We start from the raw sequence: 16,427 nt of genomic DNA, 5'->3' as shown, positions 1-16,427 counted from the left end.
AATTTCTGGCCTCGATTTTCCCAGCCCATTAGGGGATGCCATTCAGATTTTCCACGACCGATCTAAAAGGTGTAAATTCCATCATAGTTTGTTGCATATTTTATCCAGACCCAGATAATGATGGCCATGTTCTCAAGGAGACTGATATATGTTTACTCAACTAACAGTATCAGCTACCACAAGTCAGTGAGCAATCAATGCTCTCATTCGAGTCACCTGATGGTAAAAACAGAAACGCTGTCGTCCTTATACTCTGTGACTGCATGCCGGGTCTTGCTGAAGAAATTTCACTGGGGCTATCTACACACTTTTTAAAACCGTTAACTCGAAAACGTACTGGTGGTTTGAATGTTTACAACAGGTCTTGGCTGATTCTGCTAGCCTTGGATTCAACAACCTCCTGAGGAGTTTCTCGACATTGTGTATCATACACAGCGGTTTGTATGATAACGCACTTTTGACGCAGTTTGTATGTCCGGGGTTTGTGCGCTCGCTCTGCCAAACTTGGGTAGCCCCATGCCAAGACTCGATTACTAAATCTATTCATTTCTCAAATCTATTCGATTCACATATCAAAATACCTGCTCCAAACAGGATCAATTAAAAGTGACCCAATTATAGGTATAGGCTACTAAACTTTTGCGTAAATATGTGGCTCAAACTCTTTTTAAAAGACTAAAATATTGATTCAAAATTAGCAAATTTTTTAACAGTAAACGTCTAAAGTAAAATAGTATGAGTTTATAACAATTAATCTGCAGGAATAGTTAAGGATTAAATACCGCAGTGATTTTGTTGAAGTAAAGCAAGCCACACAACAATCCGCCGTCTTTCTTTAAAGGATTTGAACAAGGCTCTTGTTTCAGTAAAGTTCTTAGAAATGTTTTGTCTCTCTGTAATCTCCTTTATGTAAATATTCAGGATTTGTGCCTTTTGTTTTTCTGAGTACTTAAAACAGGTACTAATAAATTTATGTTTTAGTGCTATAAATAATTGAGTTAATTTATAACTACAATTCTATAACATTGCAGTTCAACAAAACTGAATAAAAACACAACACATTATTAAAATCAATAAACCTATGTACAAATTGTTTATAATTGAATCATTGTTCATTTGCTCAAACAAAGAGCTGAAGATAATTAGAGGAACAATATACAAGAACATTAAAAGAACATAAAAACCTATAGTTATAGTTCAATTCATATTTTAACTTATTAAAAAATATTAACAAATTTACTTAGAACAATTAGTAATTAAAATTGTTCTTTTCTCATTATTCATATTAATAAAAGGTTCTCAATGTTGCTTTGAATAGTAAACTATTTTATCATCGTGTTAGGTCTAAATTAATTCAGAGATCATCATTAACCACAAAGATAACATGGTAAAAATTAATAAGCACAAATAATATTAAGTACGTTTACAACATACAGTATAAACTAAAATTAATATGCAAATGACTGTCTGGAGTCAAGTTGCTGTTTCAGAGCGCAATTTCAGAGTCTGATTTAGTTTGCAGTTTACATTAAATTCTAGTGAACTGCTAATATATTTTGGCACTTGTATCATTAAACATTAATAATTACCAATTGTCAATTATTGAATTTCAAACAATGCAATTAAGTGTTACAATTTACAGTATTTGCCCCAAATATAAATGGTTTATAACCAAACATTCTACCTAAGAGTATACTTCAATAAGTAATACATAAAAATGTATCGATAATTATAGATATTTTGACTCTACAGTGCAATCTCGCTAATCCGGCAGTATATTGAGATTGGTAGTGTCGAATTACCGAAATTGCCGGATTAATGGATGTATGGGTAAAAACGTACGAAAAACATACAAATGTACATTGAAACTTATTAGAAACCAGTTAAAGTATAGTTTAACATAAGTAGAACGCAAAAGTACAATTGGAAAATAACTAAATACACAATAAAACGTAATAAACAAACAGTACAGTATGCCTAATCTGGCTGTGAAATAAACAACGGAAGGATACAGTACAAAAAATCCTACATTGACCTGACCCGTCATTGCTCGCACAGTGCCGGATTACTGGACGTGCCGTATTAGCGCACGGCCGGATTATAGAGACTGCACTGTATTTAGAAAATAATGATAAACACAATAGAAGAATATAGCGAAGGACTTGGCCTAACTAACAATACTGTCCGTGTAAAACAATATAATATTTATAAACCAGTTGATAAATTATTGAACTAGTTGTAGAGTACGTTCATTACATTAGGTATTAATTAATAAAACGTTTTCCCATTAATGGAACTGAATATATAACTTGTAATTTATTAGCAGTTCCCCAAAAGTTCGATTTTTAAGAATAAAAAAGCTAAAAATTCTAAAACCTTATATCCTTAACACGCAAAAAAATCTCGCCACGTTTATACATCCAAAAGAATAAACATAAGTTCGTAACAAGGATAATGTGCTGCGATGAGCAACTATTCACCCATTTAGAAAACCACAATTACCCAAAATGTTCGGCTTCAGTGGGCAATATAAAGCGCTTAATTGCAGCATTCACCACGTCTTCGCCGTGTCAATTAGTCGTCACTTTTATCAGATCGGGAATCTTACTTTTCAATTTCTGCAATCAGTTTGAACGCTTAGATTCGCAGGTTCTGATTCGAAAATTTCTTATAATTCAGTTGCTATGCAATTGTGTTAGGAAACAGCATTGAATTATTTATCAAATCTTTTATTAAGGTGGAGCGGTGAGTAGCAATATGAGAGTAAATACATTTCAAACCTAAATTTGCATATTCCTTTATTAATACTAGGCATTCATGAGATTGCATGGAAAATGTCAAATCTATTTCTCATTTCAATAGGCTACATATATTATTATGTACTGAATGATAAATTTTATTCGAGCGAAGTACTCAGTTAATTCATAAATATATTTAATCTGCAATTCGCTCAATGTGTCACATGGAATTTCTGTAGTTCTGTAAGACTCACTAAAGCTTAGCCAATAAATTGGCACTCACTTTTTTCTCAACATTTTATTTAGGGACATTCTTACCCTATTTGTCTCAAAAGGTATATTACGAATATAATTAATTTAGAATAATGAAAATTCAAGCAACTGCGAGAATATTCACACCATGCAATAGGATTGGTCTTAAATTTACTTACTTATTTAATTTTTCAATGGGCATAAGTATGAATTTTTTATACCCACAAAAATGCTTTTGAATAAATCATAACAAAATATTGGAGAAACATCAAATCATCTGGCAAATATACCGATGTATGATGACATGTAATTAAGAATACTCATCCTATATAAATAATTTAACAACATAATACTTAAATGTTCATTTAGTAACTTCTCTTTTAACATTGCCAAACGAAGTAATACGCTGATATGATATGATTGTCCTTTAAGTATCCTTTGAGTATTTGATTGTCATTTTCATGTACACTATGCCCATTTAAATTGAACACATTAATCATGCTTGATTATAAATATCTGGATAGTTCTGGGATGAATCCTATTGATAGTTATTTAAGAAGATTTAAAAGTCCACATATGTTGTGGGAGCTAATGTTCATACGGCATTAGGCGTCGGATTTTGACAATGAGTCTGAGGTAGCGCAGATTCAAATTTTGTCAGTAAAGTAAACACTTTTATCAATACAGTACTATTGACCCTGTAATGTATGGACTCTCCCCCTTGTTCTGCTTAATAAACTTTCTATCTTCAAAAAATGGTAATATATGTTACTTAATAAAATGATACCTTTGAATAATTCCAAAAATGTTGTATCGCTCAGCAATTACATAATAATGACGGTATGTTCTTCTGTAGAATGTATTTTTATTTATTTAAGAACAAATAAAATATATATTTCTTACTGAAGATTAAATGTGGTTAAATACTTTTACTTGATGGCCCTAAAGATCATACATTTATTTAACGGAAAGAAGAAGCATTTATACGATTGTTATCTTTAAGAAGGAAACCAATACAACACCACAGATCGGGTGCATTAGCATTTAAAGTAAAGCATTGGCATTCCATTCAGTGGAGGACTGGACGGTCTTTTAAAGTTAAAACGTACTAATGGAAGTTGGTTTTATATTTTCAAAGCTTTGCTAAATATTTTACAGTTATTTGTTATAAGGGTCGAAACCATTAAGTGTATAATTTTAATTTGTGGAAATATTGTTCCAACAGTTATTCGGAGTAATAAATTTACTAACTCAATATCATTTATGAATTGAGTCTCTCGTAAAAATGTGTCTTTCTCTTTCTCTCTCAATAAATATAAGCGTCAAAATTGGAATAAGTGGCATACTACTATTGAAATTATGCAGAACTTATACGGTGTATATGCAGATTTAAGGACGTAAATCCGTCACCTTAATTTTAAATCTTTTACATAAAGATTTATGAGTTCATAAATAATGTATCTACTATAGTTGGAGTACAAGATATTGTAATAGCAATTTAGTTTTAATTATCAAAAAGTAAGTTTATAGTCCCTTTACTGTCACTTATCACAATTGATCAATTCGATTTCAGATAACTTCAACGAACTATGACACCTTTAAAACAATTTGGCCAGAAAGCCCTTAGCTAGGATCTTTAGCTTTAAATCAAATCTATGAAGTTAAATCAAATTACTAAGAAAATTAAATGGATTTTTTATCATAGTTTTAGGCATACGCGCTCAGTGTTCTCCGGTTCACATAGCATCAAAGCATTGCTTACACAATTTAATTAATATTTCAATTTTTACAGGATGTCAGCTTTTTACTTACGAATGGTGGCATCTTATTATTAAACAGCGTTATTGATCATAGTTGGTCTTAGGTTATTTAAGCTTCAGCCAATCAAGATAAAGATTTGCCTCTTTCTATTCAACTGTTAAAACGAATACGTAGACTATTATTGGCAAATTATTCTAACATCGTAAACTGAAGATGAATCTCCGCAGAGATACTTAAATATTTCAAGAATTCATCTGTGTAAGCAATGTTTCAATGAGGTGTGTACAGGAATATTAGATGATAAATGTACTGATGCATATAATTCAGTTTGCTTAAAAGTACCACTTACTCATTACTTACATGTATTTTTAATTTTTGAATTATACAGAGGACATAACGGTTTAGTTATACCATTATATAGAATGTTAGTACCGATAAAGTTTTTGTTAATCGTTGTAAATTCGAATTTCAAATTTAATTTACAATCAGCTACAACATGTCGTTACCTGAATATGGATCTCCGCAGCAAAAGTTAAATATTTCAAGAATTCAATTGTGTAAGCAATGTTTCAATGATAGGATTGAGTAGCATACTTCGATTAAAAGGTGCCTATTTTGTCGTTTACATTCACTTACAGTGTCATAGTTTAGTTTTGTTTGTAGGTTTTATGTCAGTGTTTAAATAGTACTTACAATGAGAACGGTGTATTAAATTTGTCACTGGCACAATTTTGCAGTAAAATATATTAACTTTGTCTTTGCTATCTGCATTAATACGGATGTGAACAAAACGTTTCAACCTCTTTAAGGAATTTTCACTGAAAGTTTTTACAAACGTTTAGTATAAAATAATTTAGATTTGAAACATAAATATTACCATTTTTTTGAATTCTAAAATATTCCAAGCAAAATTTACGATTTTGGTACAACATGTCGTTACCTGAATATGGGTCTCCGCAGCAAAACTTAAATATTTCAAGAATTCAATTGTGTAAGCAAAGTTTCAATGAGGTTTTTACAAGAATATTTCATTGTAAATTTACTGATGTATATAATTTAGTTTCACGGACTTAAAAGTACCACTTACTCATTGCTTAAATGTATTTTTAATCATTGAATTACACATAGACATAGCGGTTTAGTTGTGCCATTAAATACAATGTTGGTACCAATTAACTTATTTGTTAATCATTGTAAATTCATATTTAAAATTTAATTTAAAATTATATACAACCGAGCTGATACATAAATTGTATTTAGCCTATTAGAATACTTTAGCAATGAATACTAGTTGTTTGTTAATATTTATATTTTCTTTTGGTATTTAATTGTTTTATTTTATATAATCGACATACAATCCCGAAATTCAAGAATTATTATAATATGTTTCGTTAAAGAAATACATTGAAATGCAAAATCCTCCGCCAGAAAGATTATTTTAAATATTATTTTTGGCCAATCGATAATGTTATCAAGTGATGCTAACTCAGAACATAGGTTTGTCCATGGCGAGACTGATTCTATTTGGGATTCGGTGGGCGGATAAACAGCTGTAGTCAAAGGGATCAAATATCGAGAGATCGATTCGATTTATATTTGGTAATCAAAACTACCAAGAATTGATTACGACCGTTCTGGTCTTACTTGGAACATTACTCATAACATTGTGTCTGTCTTGTACCTAATTGTTATTGGAATTTATTACCAATTAAATTTGCCAAATATAAAGAAAACTTTATCTATTTTAGTACTTCAAAGAATAATTTTAATTTGTATACAAAACCAGTTAAAACTATTTAAAATTAACATTAATTAACAAATGCTCTACTTTATCGTCGGCGGGATAAGGTTTGAGGTCATTCACACTGTATTTTTGAGATTGGTTGGGTACGACTGAGCTATCAGGAAGTCTTTGTATAGAAGCTTTGATGTGCCATGGTACTCCATAGGTAAGAGCAAGACACTGCACATCAAATGAGTTATTTCTCCACAAGCTGCTCCCTCCAGAACTGTCCGTCCGGAACTGCTAGCAGCGGTGAAATTTAGAAGTCCTTCTGGAACCAGGCTTCGAGAACTTTACTGCATGGATGCAGCATTTTCCCAACAAGCTGTACTCTGTCGTGGATTTGTTCCACAAGAATCTGCAGGTTTTGCGAGAAGTCGTTCCTTGAACCTTTCCGAGTCCCGCTGAAACTATAAACATGTAGCAATTAGTCATTCCCAATCTAGTTTGATGTGCGTAAGTCTGCTTGCTAGTGCCGCGTTGTTTTCATATAAATTCAATTTTAAGCGGATTCAGTTCAGCAAAATATAAAACATTTGCAATTTTCGTTTTTTTAGAATTTAATACTCTAGGTTATTTTCTGAAGAGTTTTTTGAAAAAATTATTAAAATCCGATGTCGGCAACTATTTTAATTTAACTTATGTTACAGGTTAGTTAATTCACTTATAAGCCTATGCATGGTTTTTATCCGAAATTTAACTTTTTTACCTCATATGTACCTTTTTCTCTGGAACTACTCATCAGATTAGGATGAAAAAAATTACAAATGTACTTTAAACTAGTACACATATTTCGAGCGCACGACATTTAAAAAAAGAGATAACAAATTTTTGTAAAAAAAATAAAATTATTTCATATTATTATTTATTATTTTATTACAGTTTTGTTAATAATATATATATATATATATATATATATATATATATATATATATATATATATTTATTTATTTATTTTTTAATTCTAGAAGATTTTAGAAATATATTTAAATTTTTTCCGCTCTAACGGTTAAATAATACCCATATAATATTGTCCTAAAGTTTGATTATGATAGGCCAAGAGGTTCCTGAGAATATAGTACACAAAGTTTTATCAATTAGAATTAAAAGGATAGGCCGTACCGAACCCCTTACATGTGTGTATGTTGAATTATTTAATCGTTAATTACTGTGCATTTTTATTTAACACTTAACGAAGACGAAGATATTTTAATTGTATACCTGAAGAAACCGGTATACAATTCCTGTTCCAATGTATACAATGAGTTCCTAAAGAATAAGAACTAAACATGGATGAATTGTATGTTACGGAACCTTCCACTATTAATCGAATCGGTTCTGGAGTCGTTACCACAAATACACATCTCTAGCTGGTTTTATATAAACTCATGTAAAATAAGGAGAAACAGGATGATTTATTGCTTCACCTAGAATGAGGGCAGCACTGCCTCAAGTGGTGGAATTGTCTGTTTAACATATAAACCGCTCCAATATTTATAGTTTGTTGCTGTTAAGAACATGGCGTTGGTTTTTTATTGTTTAGAAATATAGGGAATACATTTGTTTTCTCAATTGCAAAACATGATAAATTCTAGATCTCTCAGTCTCAGACGTGAAATGTAATATTTAAGGAGTTTTATTGTTGTATACAAAACAAAATAAGTATAAAACATATATATTTGCATTTGGTAGAATAGGTCACATCCTTACTTATCTCAAGTTGTCTTATTTTATAGGACAAAACAATTGTACTTTTTAGAAATTCTAATGTTGTTTCATACCATGAATAATAGCACTCCTCGTATATGCTGTTATTGTTTCAAAACTGAAATATTGAGCTGAATGTAGATATTTAAAAATGAACCTGGTTTACGAAACGATCTTATATTTGGTAGAGATGAGTTTATACGTAAACGTAACGTTTTTAAAGATACACGAATAATATGGCTACATAAAATTTTCGACAAAACTGTTATATTTTTATTTACATTATAGTTTATGCTAAAAAAATTAAACTTTAGCCTTTTCAGAACATTCAGGCTAAAATATATTACACCGCAGTGAAATTATACACTTGCTACAAAGTCTTGATTCATATTTCTGAATTGCTAATGTAGGCTGATGTCTAGTACTGAACACTACACAAGTGAGACATAATTTTTCCCAATGAGTTAAAAAAATAACTGTGATCATGGGTGATTTTTACGCTGCTAACTCTTATTTCACCCGGCAGCAAATTGTAAGGCAGAATGAAAAGGACGAACCAGCAAAAGTAAGCAAATAACTCAAAACATATCTCAAATTAATTAACCTCTTTCCAAAACATGTATTGACAAAATAAAATAAAATATTATTTCACTACAAGGGATAAGTACTGTTACCCTGAAAAACCTTGGTTTCTTAAGACAAATGGAAGGATATATCAATAGTGTAATTTATTAAAAGTATTCTACGTATTATGTATAATAGTGTTACATATTAAAATATGTTTAAAGTCTTTTTGAGAAATGTTTATGGACAGGTGATTTTTGGGGAATTTGGTCTCTGGGTAAAGGTAATTAAAAAATGTAATAATAAATAAATAAATCGTAGGTCAGAAGTCAGTAGTGCTTATACAAACAATGCTTATAAAATGTCACTGTCTGGGTGCATAGTTATTTTATGTATTATCTTTTGTTTATACAACCGTTAAGAACGAAAAATCAATTATTTCTGATCTAACAGTGGAAATAGGTAGTTGTAAGTTTTTTAATAGATCAGGTTTAATTTACTGCTATAACCAATGCTTTAGTAGATATAAATGTCGCATACTTTCCTGCTTGTAATTACAAAAGGAACGAAAAGCACGCACAGCTGGCGGGTATTTCCCCTGGGATCCAGTCACCAACTGCCGCAGATGAGTTCGTTTCTTCTCATTCTCACTTTCTCTGTAGTCTTTACCACTCTCTCTTGCCTTTCATAAACTACCAGCTACATAAAATACTTTAGTAGATATAAATATCGCATACTTCCTTGCTTGTAATTACAAAAGGAACGAAAAGCACGCACAGTTGGTGGGTATTTCCCCTGGGATCCAGTCACCAACTGCCGCAGATGAGTTCGTTTCTTCTCATTCTCACTTTCTCTGTAGTCTTTACCTCTCTCTACCTTGCTTTCCATAATCTACCGGCTACATAAAATGCTTTAGTAGATATAAATATCACATACTTTCCTGCTTGTAATTACAAAAGGAACGAAAAGCACGCACAGTTGGTGGGTATTTCCCCTGGGATCCAGTCACCAACTGCCGCAGATGAATTCGTTTCTTCTCATTCTCACTTACTCTGTAGTCTTTACCACTCTCTACCTTGCCTTTCATAATTTACCGGCTATAGAAAATGCTTTAATAGATTAAATAATCTCATATATGTTTGAGCATATTTATAAAATGAATGAATAACACATGTTTTATGAGTTTTCAAATATTTATCCTCCCACAAATGAGTTCATGTTTATGCACTAATATTCTTCCATAGTCCAGGATTTCACTCGCTCTCTTTATCTAAGTGTGTTGTAACTTAAACTTTGTTCAAAACCATAGTATTACTAAAAGAAAAGCTTAGCCAATCTCAAAATTGATGAATACTGTATTGTTTTAACATTTAATTACTTAATACTGCATTAGTAAAAAATACATCATTCCAGAGTATTTGATACAAAGGCTCCAAAAATGTTAGTAACCGGAACTATTTTCGCCAAAATAGATTAATTATTTTCAAAGGGGCGTAAAAATCATTCGTAACATTGTTTAAACATCCTGAAATTGGAGGGTAACACATTTTACAAATTAAATATACACATTTCTCTACAACGTTATATTTTAATGAAAAGCTCTAACAATGTCTACATCTCTTAAATTATTTAAGTCAGTTTGGATGAATTCTCAATAGAAATCTTAGGAAAAGGGCTTATGATGCAATATAATTTAGAATTGAAAATATACAGCTTGAATGGACATTTTATTTCACAGTAAATTCATTGTTAACAGGTTCAAAATTCAAACAAAATCCCAGTGGCTCTAATTTCGGTTTTAAGGGATGACTATACATTTCTGGCTCGAATACATTATATTTCACGATCCATAGTGGAACTAGCCTTGTTACCCCACGGAAAAAATATATACAAGTAAATATTTCTTGAAAACTTACCTTAAAAAAAATATTCTACTTTCAGTCCTTGTAATCTTCATCAGGTGTAAGTTATTCCTGGTGCTATGGTAGCTTTTGTATTGTTGCGTTATAGATAAAATATATACACGCATAGTTCAGAAAAGTCATTCAATTGAAACTTTTTTACTTTAGGCCATTGTAATCTACTTCCTGTCTAAGTTGTTTCCGATTCCTTATTGGCCTTTGCCTTCTTGCACAATAAAGAAAGTATAGATATATGCATTGGTATGATCTTTGGCCAAAATAGACTATGTTTGAATTTATTTTTGGTCTATGATATACTTGGTGGTGTTTGGATTGTTACCCCGATCGATAAAAGATATATTCGTCAGTCTGGAAAGTCTTTTTCAGTAAAGATAGTACCTCCGGCTATCTACTCTTGGTCTGAAGTATTTACAGAGCCGGAAATCATATTGAGAGCGTGTGTAAAATTATTTCACCCTACCAGAATAGAGGAAAATAAAGAAAATGAAAAAGTGTTTATATAGTTTGCAACCATTTCAGCCCGTATGGGTGTTTGATGTTTATAAGAATGCTTTATTTCTCTATGTTAATCATCAGGCATACGGGTGCCAAATTTCAACTTACAGGGAAGTTGTATATTAGTGATGAGTGAGTGAGTGCCCTTTGTATACAAAGATCCCACTGAAATATATGTTCACAATAGTTAATAATGAAAAGATTAATTGTTTAAAGATTATCAAATACTAAATTTACTACATGAATGTTGCAATAATAAATTAATGTGTGAAAGTAAGTACATAAATTACATAATTTTTAAGAATAAACATTCATATAATAATAGAACGAGAAGAGAAATCCATTTTAAACTGGACTATAATACAAGATGTGATATATATTTCGTAAGAATTTCCCATAAAGTAGTAAATCGGTTATAGTTAAAGGGTTTGCTAAAAATTCTGTTATTTATTTTCTACCATTATCAACCACATTGGATACCAATTGAGTTCAAAAGTTGAGACATTATTTCGCTACGTTGAACCTACACATTACCTCTTTTAATCCCACCCAGCTTTTATAAGGCAGGATATCGAAAGACTTGTCTCTTATACAGGGTGAATATAAAGTCAGGACCCCCCCTCTATTTTCTTCTATAGGTAATATAAGGAGATATCCTTTGGGTAGTGGTGCAATGTGGAAAGGAAGTTTCATTTTATGACATTGAAAATTTGTTTTGTCCCCCAAAAATGCGAAATTTTGGGGGCAACCCAAAAATTTCAAATGTAAACCCCTATCAAGTGACCCCTCATTTTAAAGAGCATGAAAAAACTTAAATAGTAGTGAAAACCAGAGATTGCTATCTCTTTCCTAATCCGAAATAATAGCCAGTATTACCAAAACAATTTTAATAACTCACCACGTCACGAAGATACGAAAGATACGAAAGTGACAATGTTCCAGCTGCATGATCAGCTGTTGGTGTCAGCTCTACTGTCTATTATAAATAATAATGGATCAGCTGACTCATACTGCTTATTGTGTTCTGACGATTTATTTACATTGAGATTATGTATACTGATGATAGTCCAGTTGATTTTGATTTCTAAATCACTCTGTGCCATTTTTTGAAATTAAAAAATGGCACAGAGTGATTTAGAAAGTAATTTATCCAGTGATTTATTTGGAGAATTTTTTTTTTTTTATAATTGATTTCAAAAATTAAGAAATATTCACATCAAAATCAACTGGACTATCATCAGTATACATAATCTCAATGTAAATAAATCGTCAGAACACAATAAGCAGTATGAGTCAGCTGATCCATTATTATTTATAATAGACAGTAGAGCTGACACCAACAGCTGATCATGCAGCTGGAACATTGTCACTTTCGTATCTTTCGTATCTTCGTGACGTGGTGAGTTATTAAAATTGTTTTGGTAATACTGGCTATTATTTCGGATTAGGAAAGAGATAGCAATCTCTGGTTTTCACTAATATTTAAGTTTTTTCATGCTCTTTAAAATGAGGGGTCACTTGATAGGGGTTTACATTTGAAATTTTTGGGTTGCCCCCAAAATTTCGCATTTTTGGGGGACAAAAAAATTTTCAATGTCATAAAATGAAACTTCCTTTCCATATTGCACCACTACCCAAAGGATATCTCCTTATATTACATATAGAAGAAAATAGAGGGGGGGGGTCCTGACTTTATATTCACCCTGTATACTGAGCTGCAACACATTAGTGAAACTTAAAAACTTGTAATTATTTGTGAATTTTTGTATTTTGCAATATAACGATTTTCAAATAAGCTCACAGTTTAAACCCTCTATCCCTAACTCCTCGGCTATTTTCATTACTTAAAAATGCTCTTAGACTTAATATTATTTTTATTATGTCACATTAAATTGTTTTATAAATAACTAACTGGTACCCGCACTCAGTTTTCAAATCTAAAGTCCTTATACTTTTTAGTAGTATAAAATCGTCGTTCTTTTATGTTACCTTTTAGTTATGATGAACGTTGTATTTGCTCTTACATTATATTTTTCGACTCTATGATCATATAGAAATGATGGTATACACTGTTAAATTAAGTATCTTCATAGAAATTTTGATAAAACTGAAATAACTACTATAGTTTTAGGCTATTAATGGACATTATTATAAAATTATAATCAATATGACATACACGATGATAGATAAATAAATAAATTTAAATATGTATTTCCAGAGGATGAAATTAATTAGAAACATCTTTATGTCAAAATTGTATTCTATTCTTTAGAGACTACAAAAATATATCGAGCACCAAAAAAGTGTAAAAGATAGAATCCGAGCTATCTTCCAGGAAAATTGTTGGAGTTTGTCCTTTATTTTATTACGGAATATATTTTATACATACTTTAAAACACAAACTAGCGTCTCAAAAATAAACAGAACTCATTATTTCCCTTAATATTACGTTAAAATACGGGATGAATGTAAAATTCAAGTGTTGATTATGTCTTACAAAATTAAGAAGTAAAATTAAAAAATGTATTTACACAAAGTTGGGATTTTATTTTTTTTCTTTAGAACTATGCCTTCATTCAAAAGTATAATGTGATACTACATTAATACTCATGTATTATTGTAGTATCACTAGATAAAGGAATACAACATTTTCCAATAATAATTTTTTATTTTGTGCAAGGCCTTTCTGAATCAAAGATTCCATCATCAGGCACTTCAGAAAGGCTTTGCACAAAATAAAAAATCATATATTGGAAAATGTTGTATTCCTTTATCTAGTGATAGATACTACAATAAACCGTGTTTCCAATTCTCCAAGATTCTACATGTATTATTCTAAAGTAATATCTCCGTATTAGATTATTAACTGTGTAGGTTTAATAAAGTAGAAGTAAGCAACACCAGTGTAAGTGTAAAGGGTTTCGCTAAAGCTGCATTGACATCTCTAGCTACAATTTGGCTCTGCTTTGAACACTCATATGTAAAGGTGTCATTTGCTTGTACTCAGTTTCTTTAAAAATTCCCTTATTCTGTGATTTTCTTGTTGCCATGATGGTTACCCGACAGTGTAAAAATGTGGATGGCGCACCATCATCGAACTAGACGTTGCTTTTATCTAAAAGTTTATAAGACAGATTGTTTTTCGGATATTCAATAGACAGACAGGCAGATATAAAATATTCAAGCTTCTCGAGTGATAATCTTTGCTAACGCTCAGCTAATAATTTCACTATGTTTCTTTGTAATGTATAGAATATATCGCATTTTTTAAGTTAAGAAAAGAAAGAGGTTAGCATTGTACATATTTGTCCATCAATGGAAGAAATCGATGGGTATATCATAACGATAGAGGTTTCCCTTTTCTTTTTAAGTTGGTTCAGAAATTAATTTGTGATTAGAAAACACAGTTTTTATAAGTTTAAGTACTATTTTATAACATTCATTGAGTTTAGGAGTATTTTTAAACGTACAGTAAATCGTCATTCAAACTTAAGGTAATATTTTAATAATAGTTTAAAAGTGGGATACTAATCAATGACTAGATTTAGCTACAACTGAAGGGAATTGTGGCGTAATCAGGACTGTATTCAAACATATGCGTGAACCAACTAAAACATTTTACATGACAATAACATTACATTCATACATTCTCATATGGCTGACATTGTTATCTAAATCTACATATGTGTACATTAAATATTACATCTATAATAGTAATACGTATTATTAACTAATCATACTAAATATAAGTAATATCTAAAAAAATAAATGGATTAAAATCAACCAAAGTTTACATTCAGTTACATTATTCTTGGCTGAGCATTAGCGAAGGCTATTACGCGAGAGCTGGACAAATTTTAATTCTGACTGTCTGTATGTCTATCTGTCTATATATGCGACCGCACAATATCACGAAAACGGAGTGACTTTTAGGATTGAGATGTTGCGTAAAGCCTCATTTATCAACAGCTTCACCTCGATTTTGGTGAATATTACTCCAGGTTATTTGGCTAAGCGTAATCAAATATTAATTTGTACATTATTCCTATAGATAGCCACGATGGTGATGAGGAAATATAAGGATAAGTGAATTTGGAAACGAATTAAGTACAATCATATGAGATTTTATTTTGTTACATATTAAAGCATGTATCTTAATTATCCCGGACAAGTATAACATTATATTTTTGTAACTTCTTGTGTACATTCTTATGACTTAAACATTGCTATGAGACCCAATACAATAAACAAAATTGTGCATAAATCTTTCAGCCCCTCCAGTGATTACAGGGGCTTCGCTGACGCTCTGCCTATAAAATAAAGCTACATATTATATTAAGCCTATACTGAGCACAATTAATTCAAAACGAATATAAGTATATTACTTTTAATATGAAACCGTTACTTGTGCTTTAAACTTATTTTTAGTGTGATATCTTCGTTACGTAATGGATGTCAATAAAAAGCAAATCTACTGAAAGCTGCATTAAAGTAACCGAACGTCCCAATGAATGGTTTCACCTTAGAAATCCATGCAGTCAGATAAACAGAAAATTCACTACTTATGTACTATAATATAAATAATAACAATATGACAAAGGACTAATGATTATTTTTTTATTCTCGGGAATTTTATGACGAATAAATTATTTTTATTATTTGGATAACGTTAACAAGCATTAATACCATTCGCATAAAATAGTTATAAAATATTTATTACCATTACAAACACAAATTCCACCATAATTGAACCTGAAAGGACAATGCTTGCCGCCAACACGTTACCGCAAATAGCCTCCAAAGGCTTGACTAAAACAATCTAGTCACCGGTGTTAATTTGTTTATTGTCTTACCGGTCTTATTGTACTCACTGTGAGCCAAAACAGTTACCGGACGTAACTGCCACAGCTGCGACTAAAACAATCTAGTCACCGGTGTTAATTTGTTTATTGTCTTACCGGTTTTAGTGTACTCACTGTGAGCCAAAACAGTTACCGGACAAAACTGCCACAGCCACGACTAAAACAATCTAGTCACCGGTGTTAATTTGTTTATTGTCTTACCAGCCTTATTGTACTCACTGTGAGCCAAAACAGTTACCGGACATAACTGACACAGCCACGACTAAAACAATCTTGTCACGTGTGTTCTTTCTATTTATTACCGTACCGGTTTTACTGTTTGATTGTTAATTTCTTTATTATC

This window comes from Homalodisca vitripennis, chromosome 3 (genome assembly GCF_021130785.1).
Source record: "Homalodisca vitripennis isolate AUS2020 chromosome 3, UT_GWSS_2.1, whole genome shotgun sequence".
In the NCBI taxonomy this organism is placed as follows: domain Eukaryota; kingdom Metazoa; phylum Arthropoda; class Insecta; order Hemiptera; family Cicadellidae; genus Homalodisca; species Homalodisca vitripennis.
The sequence above is the reverse complement of the archived record's forward strand: the minus strand, read 5'-3'. Positions refer to the sequence as shown.